Raw genomic sequence first — 19,524 nt, 5'->3', positions numbered from 1 at the left:
AGTACAGTATAGCAGACCTACTGCACCGGCGCAGCACCTCACCCTCATGATGGCCTTTCATAGAAACGGTCATTCTCATATCCCTTGTTCTTCTGTCATCGATCCCTCCCTCTTTTCCCTCCCCTCCCTCCCTCTCTCCCTCCCAGACATGTAGTTTAATGGATTTCAAAGTCAATCAAGGAGGATGAGGGATTAATAAATCAAATTGCCACACATTGGAATTTTATTTACCTTTTTATTAGGGTATGTTTACATTTATTTTGACAGACAAGGGGAAAAAATAGAAAAGGACAATATAAGCAGGTGATACTGAATTTTTTCCAGCTAATAAACTGCTTGATTCATTGGTCCACTCTATCCGTTGTGGGCAGACATGTGCATTGAAATTGAAGTCCTATTTATATTTTAGTCATTTAGCAGAAGCGCTTATCCAGAGCGACTTACAGGAGCAGTTAGGGTTAAGTGCCTTGCTCAAGAGCACAGACAATTTCCATTTACAACTCATTGTAAAAACCTTCTAATGAACAGAGCAGTAAAGATGGATACAGTATGTTTAATAAAGCAGTCATAGTTTGATTGTAGTCGATTTACCGAGTTAATCAACCCCTGGCTCTTCGTCAGTCTTTAGTCATGTCAAGACATGCTGCTGAGGTTTAAGCCGCCTTCTGTTTCTCTGTTAGAATATAAAACAGTACCATACCAATCAGTAGGGTTTTCTATTGCATCAACAGTGTGATTCAAAGCAAAGGGATTCTTGAATTTATAGGCCAATATGGACAGCATTCATTTCTCAGCATATGATGACCATAATTTTCCCTTGTTTTGATCAGGACCAAAAAGTGTAGGACAAATCACACATAAAACCATTGGACACCCCCATCATTGATGTAGGCGTTTCTGTGCAGACATATTAATGCAAGAATTATCTTCACAACTTTTTACAAAATGCATTGTATCTGTCATTGGATTCATTCTAGCCTTAGACTCACCATAATGCCCTTTTGGCAACATAGTATGTTCCGATTCCAACAACAACAAATTCCAATAATGAAGAGGGCACCACTTGATGCTGTCGGCGCACTGATTTGCAAGCCCCAGGTAGACAATCCCTCACTGTTGAAAGGAAGGGAAATTTCCATTAATCATTTTCAATTACATCATTAATTTTGACAGGGTCACAGTGATGGAGTGGGAAATGGTGACAAAGACAATTCCACTACTCACTATTCTCTTGTTTGAGAATCAGTATTTGAGTATGTATTTTGTAGATAGGTGCTCAGTTCAGACTCCACAGGTAATGAATCACTCCACCGAACACCTTTTACTAGTTTAACCTAATGATAATCACCTGGGAGTGCCAGTGTTGGTTAGACTGTCAAGTGGTCTAGGTTATCAAATAGGCAAAGATCACACACATGCATGGACGCCCTGCATCGCACAGCACCCTGGTGATAATTTAACTTTCAATGATCTTGTTATTCTGTCTCCCCTCCCTTCCCTCCCTCCGTTTACACCCAGCCTAAACTTCTACCCCATGTGTGTACAACAATGTGAATATTTCCTAATGCTTTTTCAGTTTTTTTTATAGAATTATTCAAATGGTATTTTAAAAAAGTAACGTTGACAGTAGTGGAAAAAGTACCCAATTGCCATACTTGAGTAAAAGTAAAGAGAGCTTAATAAAAAATGACTCAAGTAAAAGTGAGTCACCTGGTAAAATACTACTTGAGTAAAAGTCAAAGTATTTGATTTGAAATATACTTAAGTATCAAAAATTAAATGTAATTGAAAAAATATACTTAAGTATCAAAAGTAAAAGTATAAATCATTTCAAATTGCTTTTAAGCAAACCAAACGGCACAATTGTCTTGTTTTTTACGGATAGCCAGGAGCATGCTCCTGTTTGAGCTACAGTATCTGTTGGTTTTGACCCATGGAGTTGCTGGACTGATGTCAAGTCAGTTTGGCTTGGCTGTTAGCTAGCTGGCTATATTATCATTTGAACGATGCATCAATACAGCACCGACATTCCATTGATTAGAGCAACACAGAGCCATATAGAGTTTGTCCTAAATGTATGGCTCTGTTGCTCTTATCAATGAAATGTTACACCTATTCTGTAATATTTCCAGTCGTTTCAACAAATGAAATATTTGAATTTGACTCCCATCACATGCATAACTTGAGATGAATACAATAACCACAAAGCTAAAATTGCTGTTACACGATGCAACTTGCACATCATTTTAGTTGTTTGCTTCATGGAGTACACCCCCTGCAACTTGGTTGCATCCAGTTGAAACTTTTCGAAGGTTCAGAAATCGACCGAGTTTCATGTCAACACTGCTGTCAGTGCTGCACAGCACAACCCGCGGCCGCGATCAGGGTTGACAGAATAGAGACTAGCCCAACATATGTGTACAAATTATTGTACACAAATTATTGTACATGGTTTAGCAGTCAAATGTAAATTAATTGTACCCAAACATCTCCCTGACCAGTTTCAACTGAAATTGTTCCACATGAGCTGCGCTATCTAGCAAGTTTGTTGCTAGCTTGGTTAGCTCGTTACAAAAAAAAGCTAGTAGTCTTTATGATAAAAATTAGGCATTGGAATTCTTAGTTCTTGAATTGACTGAAGTGAAATGGTATTGAAACTCTGAAAACAACGAGGTCAAATCATGACGACAGTGATCTTCAGGTCGGAAAGTCGGAGCTCTAGAAAGAGGCCGAGTTCCGGAGTGGGAATTCCGAGTTGGATGACTGTTCAAATAGATTTTTCCCAGTCCGTTCAGTTGTTTTGAATCAGCATAGGTATCATAATCAGTCACTTTCTGTTGTGATGTCACTGGAAGAGGGATTGATTTACAGGAAACTGGGCCCATTTCTTTCAAATGTCTTGTTCACACACACACACACAGCACTACTGCACCGCACCCTAGTGATTATTGTCTTCTGTCTTCTGTCTCCTCTCCTCCACCTCCCTTAATTTAGACCCATCCTATACTGCTGCTCCTTGGTGGAGAAACAAGGAAAATAAAGTTTTGAATACCATTTTGAATACTAATATAAAATGCCTCCTTCATTCCCTTTGATGGAAATACTTTCTGGATAGTTTTAAAGGAAAGTAATAGGCCTACTAATTCCTTCTTTCCTTTCATTTTTGATGGAAATAGTTTTCTGTAAGCTAGATGTAAGGGAAAAATATGTTTCTGTTTGAATGAAAGACGTTTTAAAGAAATTGTCTAGTTCAGGGGTCACCACTTGGTGGTACACAGGCCGAATCCTGTTAGCATATTCTTACACAAGCATCAAGATGTTGCTATCATATTCATTGGTTTGCAGAACAAAGTTAGTGGTGGACATTTACGCAATTGTTACCCGGAAGAAAATGGGGGAGGGTCATGCTTTTTCAATTTCAGTCATGGGGAGGGTTTAGTATTTTTTTTAATGAGTCCAGGGGAAGTAATCGTTTTAAATGTCATATTGCTCAGTGTTTGATAATTAGTTGCTTATTAGATAGATGTGTGCCCGATGCTACCCCTCATCCCTGATTCTCTGCTGGGCTTGCAATATCAAGTGCGCCTAGTGTGGTCTTAATCAAATGATCCATAGCCTATACTATAGGCTATATGCCTAGGCATTACGAAGAGCATGCTTGGAGATGTACAGGGTGAAGTTATATTTCTAAGAAAATGTATGTCCTTCCAGAGTTTTTGCGCTGCTGGGAAGGTGTACAGAATATACAACTAGGCTATACTGCATTACACACTGCATCATGAGCCCTGGCCTGCCCTGCTCTTGCTAATGTAAACCCTGTTGTGGTGCCTAACCAATGGCTGCACTGTGTACGGTGGCACTTCAGGAGGCGAGTCAGACTTCTTCCGAAAATAATTGTTTTATTTGTCCCCAAAATGCTATATCTGTGCGAGTGGACAAGGCCTACTGATGTCCTGTTCAGTTTGAGAGGGAGAGCGTGAAGATGAGGAGGAGGACCGGAGGTAAGCTTGCTACTGCTAGAATTGATTTGAATAAGAACTATGTTTCATTGCCCATAATTAAGGCATTTATCAGAGTTATTGACCTCACAATAAGCCATATTAAAGTAATTCACATAATTTACATTATTATGAAGCGGCAGCCGCAGAGATGGACAGCGCATGGGTGCTGAAAGTAGGCTAATTCGAGAAGGGCTAATTCATTTAAACATTCATTTTAATTTGACTTTAGGCTACTAACAACAAGATGGCTTTGTGTTGGAGCCTATTTCTTCCTATTTAAGAAATAAAAGGTAGGCCTACCTGTTTCACAGACAAAATTATAGTCTACTGTCAATAGATTTTGTCAGCCAATTCCTTCAGTCCCCATGCATATCTCAGTGTCAGTGAAGGGATTGGTTAAAACCAGGGCAGAAATGACTGAAAGCATAGGCCTACCTCTATATTTTTTGTAGCTGTCTATTTACCACCACAAACTGATGCTGGCACTAAGACCGCACTCAATGAGCTGTATAAGTCCATAATCAAACAAGAAAATGCTCACCCATATGCGGTGCTCCTAGTGGCTGGGGATTTGAATGCAGGGAAACTGAAATCCATTTTACCTAATTTCTACCAGCATCTCTCCTGTGCAACTAGAGGCGAATAAAGTCTAGATCAGGGATGGGCAACTTTGATGGTGGGTGGGGTCCACCAAAAAACAGAACTCATCATTAGGGGCCGCAGTGTCTCGTTGGTCTACTCATTTTGCCAGGGGGCCGAGGCAAAGTTTGCAGTTTTTAATATGATAACTGATGATCAATGGGACCCACACCAGTCGGTAATTCGACCATGCTTACTACAAGTTTAGATAGCTGGCCGCTAGACTAACTTACCAATCAATTTTTTTTTGCTGACATGGGCTAATTGAGTGACTGCTGATGCACAACCAAATTTCGAAATTGCATATTGTGTATTCTATTACTCTAACTCTCAACAGTAAGTTGAGACCCCGACTGAGTTCGTAAAAACAAAACTGGTCTGTGGGCCGTGGGTAATTGGTCCATGGGCCTACACAAGGGGGGCGGGCCACCAGATGCCCATCCCTGCTCTAGATCACCTCTACTCTACACACAGAGACTCATACAAAGCTCTCCGTCGCCCTCCATTTGGCAAATCTGACCATAACTCCATCCTTTTAATTCCTGCTTACAAGCAAAAACTCAACAGGAAGTATCAGTGATGCGCTCAATGCGGAAGTTGACACTAAGCTACAGGACTGTAGCACAGATTGGAATATGTTCCGGGATTCATCCGATGGCATTGAGGATTTTATCACATCAGTCACCGGATTCATTAAGTGCATCGACGAGGTTTCCCCAAAGTGACCGCACGTACACATCCTAACCAGAAGCCATTAAATACAGCCAACATCTGAGCTAAAGGCTAGAGCTGCCACTTTCAAGGAGCGGGACACAAATCCGGACGCTTATAAGACATTCCACTATGCCCTCTGACAAACCATCTAACAGGCAAAGTGTATATACAGGACTAAGATTGAATCCTACTACACACTCATTTGATATGGGAGGACTTGCAAACTATCACGGATTACAAAGGGAAACCCAGCTGCGGGCTTTGCAAGCCTACCAGATGAGCTAAATGCTGTCTATGCTCGCTTCGAGGCAAGCAACAATAAACCATGCATGAGAGCACCAACTGTTTCGGACGGCTGTGTGATCACGCTCTCCGTAGCCGATGTGAGGAAGACCTTTAAAAAGGTTAACATTCACAAGGCTGCAGGGCCAGACGGATTACCAGGACGCATAGTCAGAGGGTGCGCTGACCAGCTAGCAAGTGTCTTCACTGGCATTTTCAGCATCTCCCTGGCCCAGTCTGTAATACCCATGTTTAAAGCAGACCCAAGAACAGCAAGGCAACTTGTCTAAATGACTATCGCTCCGTAGCACTCACATCTGTAGCCATGAAATGCTTTGAAAGGCTGGTCATGGCTCACATAAACACCATCATTCCAGACACACTGGACCCACTCCAATTCGCATACTGCCCCAACAGATCCACAAATGACACAATCTCTATTGCACTCCTCACTGCCCTTTCCCAACTGGACAAAATAAACACCTATGTGAGAATGTTGTTAATTGACTACAGCTCAGCATTCAATACCATAGTGCCCTCCAAGCTCATCACTAAGCTAAGGACCCTGGGATTAAAGACCTCCCTCTGCAATTTGATATTGGACACGACAACGCATCTTCCCCCTAAGGAGGCGGAAAAGATTTGGCATGGGCCCTCAGATCCACAAAAAGTTATACAGCTGCACCATTGACAGCATCTTGACTGGCTGCATCACCGCTTGGTATGGCAACTGCTCGGCGTCTGACTGCAAGGCACTACAGAGGGTGAGGCATACGGCCCAGCACATTACTGGGGCCGAGCTCCCTGTCATCCAGACGTAGTCAAAGGCCCTAAAAATTGTCAAAGACTCCAGCTACCCAAGTCACAGTCTGTTCTCTCTGCTACCGCATGGCAAGCGGTACCAGAGTGCCAAGTCTGGGACCAAAAGGCTTCTGAACAGCTTCTACCCCAAAGCCATAAGACTACTGAGCTGTTAATTAAATGGCTACCCAGACTTTCTGCTTTTCACCCCCTACCTACATGTAAATAGTACTTAAATCAATCAATCACCTAACCAAATCTACATGTACATATTACCTCAATCAATCACCCCAACTACCTCATACCCCAGAACACTGACTCGGTACCGGTACACCCTTGTACAGTTGAAGTCGGAAGTTTACATACACCTTAGCCAAATACATTTAAACTCAGTTTTTCACAATTCCTGACATTTAATCCAAGTAAAACTTCCCTGTCTTAGGTCAGTTAGGATCACCACTTTATGTTAAGAATGTGAAATGTCAGAATAATAGTAGAGAGAATGATTTTATTTAAGCTTTTATTCATTTAATCACATTCCCATTGGGTCAGAAGTTTACATACACTCAATTAGTATTTGGTAGCATTGCCTTTAAATTGTTTAACTTGGGTCAAACGTTTTGGGTAGCCTTCCACAAGCTTCCTACAATAAGTTGGGTGAATTTTGGCCCATTCCTCCTGACAGAGCTGGTGTAACTGATTCAGGTTTGTAGGCCTCCTTGCTCACACATGCTTTTTCAGTTCTGCCCACACATTTTCTATAGGATTGAGGTCAGGGCTTTGTGATGGGCACTCCAATACCTTGACTTTGTTGTCCTTAAGCCATTTTGCCACAACTTTGGAAGTATGCTTGGGGTCATTGTCCATTTGGAAGACCCATTTGCGACCAAGCTTTAACTTCCTGACTGATGTCTTGAGATGTTGCTTCAATATTTCCTTCCTCATGATGCCATCTATTTTGTGAAGTGCACCAGTCCCTCCTGCAGCAAAGCACCCCCACAGCATGATGGTGCCACCCCCGTGCTTCACGGTTGGGATGGTGTTCTTCGGCTTGCAAGCAACCCCCTTTTTCCTCCAAACATAACGATGGTCATTATGGCCAAACAGTTCTATTTTTGTTTCACCAGACCAGAGGACATTTCTCCAAAAAGTACGATCTTTGTCCCCATGTGCAGTTGCAAACCGTAGTCTGGCTTTTTTATGGCGGTTTTGGAGTAGTGGCTTCTTCCTTGCTGAGCGGCCTTTCAGGTTATGTCGATATAGGACTCGTTTTACTGTGGATATAGATAATTTTGTACCTGTTTCCTCCAGCATCTTCACAAGGTCCTTTGCTGTTGTTCTGGGATTGATTTGCACTTTTCGCACCAAAGTACGTTCATCTCTAGGATACAGAACGCGTCTCCTTCCTGAACGGGATGACGGCTGCGTGGTCCCATGGTGTTTATACTTGTGTACTATTGTTTGTACAGATGAACTTGTTACCTTCAGGCATTTGGAAATTGCTCCCAAGGATGAGCCAGACTTGTGGAGGTCTACAGATTTTATTCGGAGGTCTTTGCTGATTTATTTTGATTTTCCCCATGATGTCAAGCAAAGAGGCACTGAGTTTGAAGGTAGGCCTTGAAATACATCCACAGGTACACCTCCAATTGACTTAAATGATGTCAATTAGCCTATCAGAAGCTTCTAAAGCCATTACATAATTTTCTGGAATTTTCCAAGCTGTTTAAAGGCACAGTCAAAGTAGTGTATGTAAACTTCTGACCCACTGGAATTGTGATACAGTGAATTATAAATGAAATAATCTGTCTGCAATTGTTGGGAAAATTTGTACTTGTGTCATGAACAAAGTAGATGTCCTAACTGACTTGCCAAAACTATAGTTTGTTAACAAGACATTTGTAGAGTCGTTGAAAAACAAGTTTTAATGACTCCAACCTAAATGTATGTAAACTTCCGACTTCAACTGTATATAGCCTGTATATACCTTTTGTTCTTGTTATTTTATTGTGTTACTATTTTATTTGTATCTATTTGTAAATGTTGTTACTTTTTAACTGCGTTGTTGGGAAAGGGCTTGTAAGTAAGCATTTCACGGTAGTCTACACTTTTATTTGGATAGTCCATCTGTAGATGCTCTTCAGACTATTAGTAACATTTCAACTATCTACTAACTCTAACCCTAGCCCTAACCTTAACCCTAGCCCTAACCTTAACCCTTTTCCTAAACCTAACCTTTACCCAAGCCCTAACTTTAACCCTTACCCTTATTCTAAACCTAACCGTAGCAAGTAGTTGCTTATCAACAGATAGCTTGTTGTGGTCCTCTGTAGCTCAGCTGGTAGAGCACGGCGCTTGTAACGCCAAGGTAGTGGGTTCGATCCCCGGGACCACCCATACACAAAAATGTATGCACGCATGACTGTAAGTCGCTTTGGATAAAAGCGTCTGCTAAATGGCATATTATTATTATTATTATTATTGTTAGTATGACCAACTGTAGAGCATCTATCCAAATAAAGTGTAACCGACTATTGTCAGTGGTTCCAAGTTAAAGAGAGAGGGGACATGGCCAACTCCATAACAGTTGACACACACATACACAAACCAAATGTATTTATAAAGCCCTTTTTACATCAGCAGATGTCACAAAGTACTTATACAGAACCCAGCCTAAAACCCCAAAGAGCAAGCAATGCAGATGTAGAAGCACTGTGGCAAGGAAAAACTCCCTAGGAAGGCAGGAAGCTAGGAAGAAACCTAGAGAGGAAGCAGCCTCTGAGGGGTGGCCAGTCCTCTTCTGGCTGTGCCGGGTGGAGATTATAAAAGTACATGGCCATTAAGGCCAGATCGTTCTTCACTGTTCATAGATGACTCCTCTCTCTCTCGGTCTCTCTCTCGGTCTCGCTCTCTCTCTCGCTCTCTCTCTCGGTCTCTCTCTCGCTCTCTCTCTCGGTCTCTCTCAAAATGCCTAAACTTAACCGTACAGTTTTGATGTTTATCCACCCCCCATAGCCTACATCAGTCATATATTCTTATAAATTAACATTAGTTAATGGAGAACGGCACATTGATAATCAGGCCAATTCCTTTACAGAGATAGTCAACCAGTGGTATGAAGGAAATAACAAGTAATCAATGGGCCTTTTCTGTGTGTGTATTTTGATTGATTGACATTGAAGTGTGTTGTTAGACACAATAACATTTTATTTTGATCAGAATGGACTTTCAATAGTTACACAATATTATCATGAGTCATGACTGCAGTGTCAGCAGTTTAAACAATGAATTAATTACATACTATGCTGTTTTTTACTTAAAGAATTCTCCATTGTTATATGCTAGTATTTTTACTGATACAAACTAGTGTGACTTAGTCATAAATCTGAGCGTACAGATTCATGAGCCGTTTGGGTGCTACCGCAATATGTGACCTGTGTTTACGATCGGCAGGAATTTAGCTATGTGGGAATTGCAGGGAGGAACAGAGAATGGTGGCGATATCAGCTATCTTGATCTGCAAAGATTAGCTAAATTACTTTTTACAACTCTATTCCCTGGCCCTGTTTCTGCACATCTGCTAACTGTCACGTAGAGGATGTACTTACTATAAAAGGAGAGTGACAACTCTGAACTATTTGAGTGATTGTTGAATTGCTCCATTTTTGCAAATCTTATAATAAAGATATTGTTAGAAGAATCTACAGTCTCTCTCGCTTCTTCTCGAATTTCCACCACAGAAGGGACCTGGGCCACTATCAAAACATAACCAATGAAACAAATGCATGACATTTTCACATTCAAATAGCACTTGATTTGTATGAAATATATTTTGGAACTCAAGGAACAACATTCCATTGATTAGAGCAACACAGAGCCATATATTTAGAGTTTGGCCTAAATATATGGCTCTGTGTTGCTCTAATCCAGTGGCTCTTAATCCTGGTCCTGGGGACTCAAAGGGTCGCAACTTCTTTCCCTCTAGCAATTCACACTTGATTAGTATAATCAGATGTGTAGTGCTTGGGCAATGACTAAAATGTGCACCTCTTTGCGTCCCCAGGACCTGGATTAAGAAACATTACACTAATCAATGAAATGTTATACATAATATATAAGATTTCCAGTGATTTACAAAAAGGACACATTAGAATTTAACTAGTGCATATCTTGATTGGTACAACCAGGGCCGTAACCATTTTTTTATATTTTTGTTTTTAAAGTTGAAGCTCAGTTACTGCATTTCTATACAATTACACATCTTTAAAATGCTATTTGGAGAACAGCAAAAACAAGCAAAAATGACCCCAACATATCTCCTTTTTATTAAGTTCCTAACTTTTTGGTAAGTTTAGTACTGATTTTCTCAGGGGACCTGTTGAGGGTTCTTTGCACAGTGCTGATATTCTCTTATTCTTAAACTTTAAACTTTAGAAAATGCCACAGACAACGGCTTCTGAGTATATGTAAAGGATCTTTTAGTTTTGCAATTACAGGCAGAAGTTAATACAGAGTCAACAGGATTTGTATAGCTCTTCAAATGTTATGCAAAGTGTCTAAAACAATCTCTGCTTTTTATACTAGCACTCCCTTCCCATAGCGTGATGTTTACCCCTGACCCTGAACTTGCCCTAGCAACAATAAAGTATTCTTCCTAATCCTGTCTTCCCATGAACTCAGTATCAGGGGGTGAGGTGTCAGACAATAAAACAAGACGTCTAAAGACTGTGGCAATTGTGGTTGCAGGTTTCTGAGAACTTTCTGCTGTCAAGGCCTCCATAGTTTTTAATAATGTAAGCAAATGCGCATAATAGATAATATATTCCCCATCATTCCCCTCTTTGAGACTCCTAAGTCTCAACAAAATCTAGGAATTTTAAAACCATCCAATGAAAACATAATTCCATCAGTTGACTTACAACCATTCATCCGAGTCCCCATAGAGGTGGGCAGAAGGGACCAAAACAGGCCCAGAGGTCTCAGCATAGTAATTCAACTCAACCTGTTGATCTATGTGCAGGACCATAAGGCCAGTGACAAATTTGTTAATTATACATTTTCCCATACAACGCAACCACCAATAAGGGGTAAAAACAGGGGCAGAAGGATTGGTAACAGCCCAGTGAGCAGTTTGGTTCCCCATTCCCCAAAGGTGGAAGTCAACCAGGAAGAGAACCAATAATTTTAGCTTGGTGCAAATGTATCAGCCAAATTGCTTATTTCATTAATTATTTCAGTCATGTTGTCAGATGAATCAGGGAGCAGTATTACACACTGTCCACTAATGGTTAGCCCCATGCTGAGCAATATCCCCCTGGTATGCCAATAGATAGCATAAAGCCGTTTCCTGACGAGCCACTACGGCTTTTAAGTTTTGTACATCAAGGGAGAGTTGGGTAAAGCCTTTGACAGTCAAATTCATGTGTGCCTGCAGAGAATAGGTAATGTTATTCACCCACTTGGACAGGATAGCAACACCAACTCCTGGGAACAGTGCCATTCCCACAATCTCCCCCGGTTTAAGAACATGGCCATAAGCTTTACCATTATCAGGAACACTTCTTTTAGCTCTGGTCCTCTTAGTCATATTCCCTCTGGCCTCTAGCATGTCACGAAGGGGAATTGAGGTAATGGGGAGCATAGTTTCTCCCAGGTAACAACACGCCTTCCAGTTGGGCGGAAGCTGGAGGTATCCATTACCTCCACATATCCACATGTGGCCATGGGGAATCCCCATTCCCATCCTGATAGTAGACATATTAGTGCCAGTAATCTGTTGACCAAATTGTACGATATGCCACTCAGCCATTTTGTTTTGAGTGTCCTTATCCAGGAATCCTGCATATTTTAAACAGTCCTGTGACTTCCCTATAGGGATGGTCTCTTGGTTACAGATACACAATGGTGGACTACCCAACTACCTCATCCCTATATTGTTATTTTTTTTGCTCTTTTGCACCCCAGTATCTCTATTTGCACATAATCTCTTGCACATCTAGCATTCCAGTGTTAATACTAATTGTAATTATTTTGCACTATAGCCTATTTATTGCCTTACCTCCATAACTTGCTACATTTGCACACACTATATATATATTTTCTGTTGTATTTTTTGACTTTATTTTTTTTTTACCCCATATGTAACTCTGTGTTGTTGTTTTTATCGCACTGCTTTGCTTTATCTTGGCCAGGTCGCAGTTGTAAATGAGAACTTGTTCTGAACTGGCTTACCTGGTTAAATAAAGGTGGAATAAAAAAAGAATAAAACAAAGTTAATAGGCCCTTTGTTTGATGGTTATGATAAGGTAGTTAATCTCAAGATATGCACATTCTTATAGATTAGGTTTAACTTTTCAGAATGTGGTAAAGAATAGAGCAAGAACAGGTCTAAACTGTACAGTTTTGGCACTCTTGAGATCAAACTACAAATCAATACATTATAGACGTACTGCGGGGCAGGTTGACAGCCAGGCCAATTGCTGCGACCAGAAATATTGCTGCCACAGCATGTTGAAGTGGGAGATCAAACGTTAGACAATTAAAATATCACGGAGACGGATTAATCTGGCAGTACCTACACTAAGAATGCTTAGACCATTTTGCCTGAGTATTTCTAGGCTCTGTCGTAGCCGGCCGCGACGGGGAGACCCATGGTGCGGCACACAATTGGCCCAGCGTCGTCCAGGGTAGGGGAGGGAATGGCCGGCAGGGATGTAGCTCAGTTGGTAGAGCATGGCGTTTGCAACGCCAGGGTTGTGGGTTCGATTCCCACGGGGGGCCAGTATGAAAAATATATATATTAAAGAATAATGTATGCACTAACTAACTGTAAGTCGCTCTGGATAAGAGCGTCTGCTAAATGACGTAAATGTATTTCCTTTTAAATGAATGTCTATAAAGGTTTAGAATACAGGTGCAAGGTCAGGTGCCCTCTATCTCTGTTATATTTAAATTGATGACCTGCAGAGGTGAAAGTGAAAATGCAGTTTATTTTATTGTTTAACAAAGTTCCATGTTCTCAACACGACAACACCTTGAAACACAGAGAAACTATGATCTAGCATAGTGGAGGTCTGTTATGATGTCTGGGTCCGTCTAGCAGGGGGCAGGGTCACATCATGCCTTCTTCTGGTTAGCCTCTGGTTCTATAACAACAGAAGGAGTACCATTTCAGACTGGGCAGGGCCATAGAGATAGAGCGAGAGAGTCCAACCACTATTTTTGCCACACACACAAAAATAGAAGAAGGATGACTTACACCGCTGGCTAGTTTTGTAGATGTAAAAGTCAGCTGTGACAGCCGCTATTACCCCCAGTCCCAACAGACCAGCCGTGGACAATGTTGCTGTTCCCACTGCAATGGCATATTGACCAACACTAAACGTTAGCAAGTTCCTGGGAGAAAGACCACTGTGCCACCCAGTCTCCTGAGTGGCGCAGTGGTCTAAGGCACTGCATCGCAGTGCTAGCTGTGCCACTAGAGATCCTGGTTCGAATCCTGGCCGCAACCGGGAGACCAATGGGGCGGCGCACAATTGGCCCAGCGTCGTCCAGGGTAGGGGAGGGAATGGCCGGCAGGGAGGTAGCTCAGTTGGTAGAGCATGGTGTTTGCAACGCCAGGGTTGTGGGTTCAATTCCCACGGGGGGCCAGTATGAAAATAAAAAAGAATAATGTATGCACTAACTGTAAGTCGCTCTGGATAAGAGCGTCTGCTAAATGACGTAAATGTAAATGTAAAGAGAACAGTCACTTTAACTTTTTAACATTGTTTCATTTACAGTTTTTTTTTCTCCAATCACTTTGGTGCAATTTTCACAAGTATGTGGAAGGGGAGAGTGGGGTAAATTGAGCCAAAGAGGTAAGTTGAGCCACCCTTGTTTCTAGGAAACCATACACAAATTTAATAATTTGCCCAAATATTGAGGAAGAGGTCATCATTTCATGGAGTCTGTGAAGCAAGAAACCACATGGAAAAAGTGGTAAGCAAGTTAGGTCCAAAAGACAGATTTTCACCAAGTCAAATTCATTTATTCCATTAGAGGTTTCATGATGCTTGTATCTAAACCAAAGTATATCATTTTAAGATTGTTCTGTACATCAGTTGGGGTCTCTATAAGCTTCAATATGAGGTCCTAAACCTAGCATGAAAGTGCATCCTTGTAGCTGTGTGAGCTAATATAGTCCAAATGTTTGCCTTTGAGGTAAGTTGAGCCAATGGTTGATTCAAAGGTAAGTTGAGCAAATTGAAGTGTTTTCTTCCCAGGTGTAATGCAAGACATTAGCGCTGGGATATGAGGTAACAACAGGGCCTGGCCTATGTTAAAAGTGTTTAATAAAGTACAAAATGTTTGTTAGGTGTGAAGCCTGTGTTAAAATATGCTTAAAATGATTAAAAGACAAAAAGCGATTGTGATTGTGTTGAATTGTGTTTGGGAAATAAAGATAGACATGGTTTTAAAAAGGTAGTGGTAATATTTCATTCAGTACAGACATTTGTAGGCGGCTTAACTTACCCTGTCCCGTGGCTCTACATACCCCATACCTGGGTAAGTTGTGCCAAAAGACCACTTTATTTTGGACAAGCTATGTTTTTCAGTTTTTCAAAACCGTAATGTTTGCATTAATTCTGATTATTTCCAGGGATACACAAAATCCTGAAATATACAGTTGAAGTCGGAAGTTTACATACACCTTAGCCAAATACATTTCAACTCAGTTTTTGGGATGGTGTTCTTCGGCTTGCAAGCGTCCCCCTTTTTCCTCCAAACATAACGATGGTCATTATGGCCAAACAGTTCTATTTTTGTTTCACCAGACCAGAGGACATTTCTCCAAAAAGTACGATCTTTGTCCCCATGTGCAGTTGCAAACCGTAGTCTGGCTTTTTTATGGCGGTTTTGGAGCAGAGGCTTCTTCCTTGCTGAGCGGCCTTTCAGGTTATGCCGATATAGGACTTGTTTTACTGTGGATATAGTTACTTTTGTACCTGTTTCCTCCAGCATCTTCACAAGGTCCTTTGCTGTTGTTCTGGGATTGATTTGCACTTTTCGCACCAAAGTACGTTCATCTCTAGGAGATAGAACGCATCTCCTTCCTGAGCGGGATGACGGCTGCGTGGTCCCATGGTGTTTATACTTGCGTACTATTGTTTGTACAGATGAACGTGGTACCTTCAGGTGTTTGTAAATTCATCCCAAGGATGACCAGACTTGTGGAGGTCTACAATTATTTTTCGGAGGTCTTGGCTGATTTCTTTTGATTTTCCCATGATGTTAAGCAAAGAGGCACTGAGTTTGAAGGTAGCCAACGAAATACATCCACAGGTACACCTCCAATTGACTCAAATGATGTCAATTAGTCTATCAGAAGCTTCTAAAGCCATGACATCATTTTCTGGAATTTTCCAAGCTGTTGAAAGGCACAGTCAACTTAGTGTATGTAAACTTCTGACCCATTGAATTGTGATACAGTGAATTATAAGTGAAATCATCTGTCTGTAAACAGTTGTTGTAAAAATTACTTGTGTCATGCACAAAGTAAATGTCCTAACCGACTTGCCAAAACTATAGTTTGTTAACAAGAAATTTGTGGAGTGGTTGAAAAACAAGTTTTAATGGCTCCAACCTAGGTGTATGTAAACTTCCGACTTCAACTGTATGTAGATATCTTTGTTAGAAAGAATACTACACTGAACAAAAATATAAACGCAACATGTAAAGTGTTGGTCCCATGTTTCATGAGCTGAAATAAAAGATCCAAGAAATGTTCTATACGCACAAAAAGCTTATTTCTCTCAAATTTGGTGCACACAAATTTGTTTACATCCCTGTTAGTGAGCATCCACCTGACAGGTGTGGCATATCAAGAAGCTGATTAAACCACATGATCATTACACAGGTGCACCTTGTGCTGGGGACAATAAAAGGCCACTCTAAAATGTGCAGTTTTGTCACACAACATAATGCCACAGATGTCTCAAGTTTTGAAGGAGTGTGCAATTGTCACGATGACTGCAGGAATGTCTACCTGAGCTGTTGCCAGATAAGTCAATGTTAATTTCTCTACCATAAGCCACCTCCAATGTCATTTTAGAGAATTTGGCAGTATGTCTAACCAGCCTCAAAACCGCAGACCACGTGTAACCACGCCAGCCCAGGACCTCCACATCCGTCTTCTTCCCCTGCGGGATCGTCTGAGGGGAGTGGGGGAGGGGTGCTGAGAAGTATTTCTGTCTGTAATAAAACCCTTTTGTGGGGAAAAACTAATTCCCATTGGGTGGACCGGGCTCCCAAGTGGGTGGGCCTATGACCTCCCAGGCCCACCCATTGTTGCGCCCCTGCCCAGTCATGTGAAATCCATAGATTAGGGCCTAAAGGAATTATTTCAATTGACTGATTTCCTTATATGAACTGTAACTCAGTAAAATCTTTGAAATTGTTGCATGTTGCGTTTTATAATTTTGTTCAGTATAATTATCCAGCTGAAAATGAAAACTCTCTATCACAGGGTTAGGTTTTCAGAAGACTGAGGCGGGTTTTCCTCTTACTTTTTACCTGGGCTTTGCGCCTTTCATATTTATTTTGATCCTGACAAACTCCCCAGTCCCTGCTGGTGACAAGCATACCCATAACATGATGCTTCTGAAATATTAAGAAATATGAACAGAGCAAAGCCCATGTAAAAAGTTAGAGGAAAACTTGCCGCAGTCTTCTGAAAATCCTGGGTGACAATTTCCATGCAGAAAAATGTGACTTCAGTTTATAATGCCTTTAGATTTTTTTTAATGAATACCTATTTATTTCATGTAGATGTGGCACTTGTATCAAAGTCTGCAACTCAGCTTCTCAACATGTTGGCCTATACAACCCAACTGTTGTATGTTTTTGGTATATGAAAATAATCATATCACCACATAATAACATGAGATATTACCGTTTTGTTTTATTGACAATTTTCCATTTTCTTAAAACAGTTAACGAAACATTAAAAACGATTGAAGTCTGTTGTGATGTCTGTATCCACCCAGCAGGGGGCGTGGTCACATCATGCCATCCTCTGGTGAGCCTCTTGTCCTGTAAGAGCAGAGACGGTGCCATCCTAGAACAGATAGGGAGCGTTACATTCCTCCACAACACTCCACTGTACTGGACACAGAAACTAGTACAAAAAAAAATCATACATACAAACAGGTACAGTATGATATAAACTAGAACGCTGTGGCTTACTGCTAGGGTCAGTTTTGTAGAAATAGACAACTGTATCCTGATATACACACACACACACACACACAGAGTAAATAGATGTGGAGTGACTTACTGGCCGGGGCAGTTCTGTAGATGTAATAGCTAACTGTGACAGACGCTATTACCCCCAGTCCAAAGATACCAGTCATGGAGACTGTTGTTGTTCCAAGTGTAATGGCATATTGACCAATACTAAACGATACCAAGTTCCTGGGGAGAAATATTCATTAAACACACTTTCCATCAGTAAACTATCTGATCATTCACTAGATAACCAGAAAAGACTACAGTCTGCGATGGGTACATCCATTGTTGCACTTTTAAATGAATGATATATAGCAATTGATTCTAGAAGAACATAACATTTTACATTTTAGTCATTTAGCAGACACTCTTACCATACCTTCTTTTTTTTTTTTCATACTGGCCCCCCGTGGGAATCGAACCCACAACCCTGGCGTTGCAAGCGCCATGCTCTACCAACTGAGCTACACGGGGCCTTACAAACTTACAAAAGTCTCATGAGCTTAGTTGTACTGTTTTACACCCTCACAACCCAAAGCTTAGACTAGTTGTACTCCATTCAAAACATGGTTAACACGGTCCTTACATCCATAGCTCTGTCTATGAACATGAGAGTGGTTACATTTCTCCACCCCATCCTTCTGCTCTTCAACAAAACAAGTGACAGGGCTGCATGCCTTTTGACCTAGCTGTGAATAAAGCCATTTCCCTGGTTAGGCTTTGTTGTCACATTTTCTGTTCCCTTCTAATAGTAACTGCAACTCAGAGTAGCAGCAAGCAAGTAGCAGAAAGAAGATATACTCAGGCTGTGAGAACTCTTAGAGTTTTTGATGATCTGACCCTCACGCAGTCAGAGCCATGGAGTTGTCTTAAAGTGGTGTTGGTTAGACTCTCCCAAGTACGCAATATGCAGCAATATAGCTTTGTGTGTATGACCCTTTATAGTGTGTTTAAATATGCACACACACACACACACACACACCCACTAAAGTGTGCCATACTGAACATGCTGGTTTTCAGTAAGAGCCATCTCTCTCTCTCTCTCTCTCTCTCTCTCTCTATCTCTCTCTCTCTGTCTCCCTTTTTATCTAAAAAGTCTCTCTCTTTCTGTTTTAATGTTATTAGTGAATGTGTGCATGCATGTGGTGTGTGTGTGTGGGTGGGGGGTGGGGGGGGGGGGTTCTGCTCTGTTTGGCAGTGAACACTCTCCCCTCTACCCTCCCTCCTCTCTCTCCCTTCTCTCGCTCATCTCTCCATACTCTCTCCCGCTCTCTTTCTCCCACCTCTCTTACCAATTTCTCTCTCCCCCCTCTCCCTCCTCTCTCCCCCTTTTCTCACTCATCTCTCCATACTCTATCTTCCCTCTTTCACCCCCTCTCTCTCCCCACCACTCTACTAGGGACATTAGGTGTGTGTGTTTTTGTGTGTGTGAATGTGTAGTGGAGATGGTTAAGTGAACCACGCTTGTGTGACAAGTAACCTTGCCTGAGACCTGAAACAGGGACTGGGGAGGGAAGTAGGGGGAAGGAAGGAGAGAGGTAAGGAGGGAGGAAGGGTAAAATATGGGGAAGGAAGGAAGGAAGGAGGGAGGTTAAAGGGGGAAGGAGGTGAGGAAAGCAGCTGCCGCTGTCTGGAACCCCAACCTCCAAAATCTCTAAGAGGATTAAAGAGTCCCCCCATTTCAACCCCCTTCACCCCCTGTAACACACACACACAGATTACGGGAAAAATGGGGAGAAGAAAAATATGGAGAAAAAGGGGAGTGGTGTGAGGGAGAGGGAGAGACGGTAGTACAGTCAGTAGACTGACACATTGACAC

This window comes from Coregonus lavaretus (genome assembly GCF_964263955.1).
Source record: "Coregonus lavaretus genome assembly, chromosome: 3".
Lineage (NCBI taxonomy): Eukaryota > Metazoa > Chordata > Actinopteri > Salmoniformes > Salmonidae > Coregonus > Coregonus lavaretus.
Note: the sequence above shows the minus strand (reverse complement) of the source record.